The sequence below is a fragment of the Cyprinodon variegatus genome, unplaced genomic scaffold, assembly GCF_000732505.1.
Source record: "Cyprinodon variegatus isolate N-32 unplaced genomic scaffold, C_variegatus-1.0 Scaffold195, whole genome shotgun sequence".
In the NCBI taxonomy this organism is placed as follows: domain Eukaryota; kingdom Metazoa; phylum Chordata; class Actinopteri; order Cyprinodontiformes; family Cyprinodontidae; genus Cyprinodon; species Cyprinodon variegatus.
The window spans coordinates 669,498-670,340 of record NW_015150648.1 but is presented as its reverse complement, the minus strand read 5'-3'; positions in this window follow the sequence as shown (position 1 = coordinate 670,340).

Here is an 843-nt window from a genome sequence, read left to right as displayed (position 1 = left end):
AGACTAGTATCAGAATTCAATTCTAACAGGTCTTGATCTAAGGGGATGTGAAATCCCCTTTTCTGATCTTTTATTTTCATTTTACTTCATTCATGCTGAGTAATCTTCATCTGTCCAGCAGTGATGCGAGGCAGAGCGCCATCGTTTCTGCTCTTTCAGCAGCTAATCTGCTCAGAGACTGCAGATGTTCTTTTTTGTTTTACATCTTTAATCTTATAGATGTCTTCAGCTGGATGGGAGGGTTCTGACTTTGTTCAGTCTCCTAATGAGGAGCCTTTTCATGGTCTCCTGTTATTTTGTACTATATGTGTAATCTTGCATATAACTTTTTTCTGTAAAATGTTTTTTTTTTAAAGTTTTAAAATAAAGAACAAAACAAGAACTCTTTATCTCCTAAATTAATCTAGTAAATATGGTGGCCTGAATATATACAATGATCCCTAAACTAGTAATTTACCAAACCTTCGTAATATAGGCTCTATAAAGACAAATAAAATGATTTTGCAGAGCAAGTAACATATTTTTTTTTTTCATTTATTTAATCACAAAATCGAAAACAGTGAACAATATTTGTCAGGGATCACCATGAGGGTAAATAATTAACTCTGGATTGCTTCTGATGAGGCTCCTCTGGAAAAAAAAATTGAGCTTTGGTTTCTAAAAGCAGACTTTCTGACCCCCAGCTCTTCCTGCAAGTAAATATGTTTAGGTCATGCTTTCATATAAATTCACAGAGAAGGGACCATAAAGGTGTGAATCTATAATACCTTCACTTTGAGAGTCCAGATGCTCCCTCAGATCCTGTTCCTTGTCCTCCAGAGGCCTGAGTAAGACTCTGGGTGC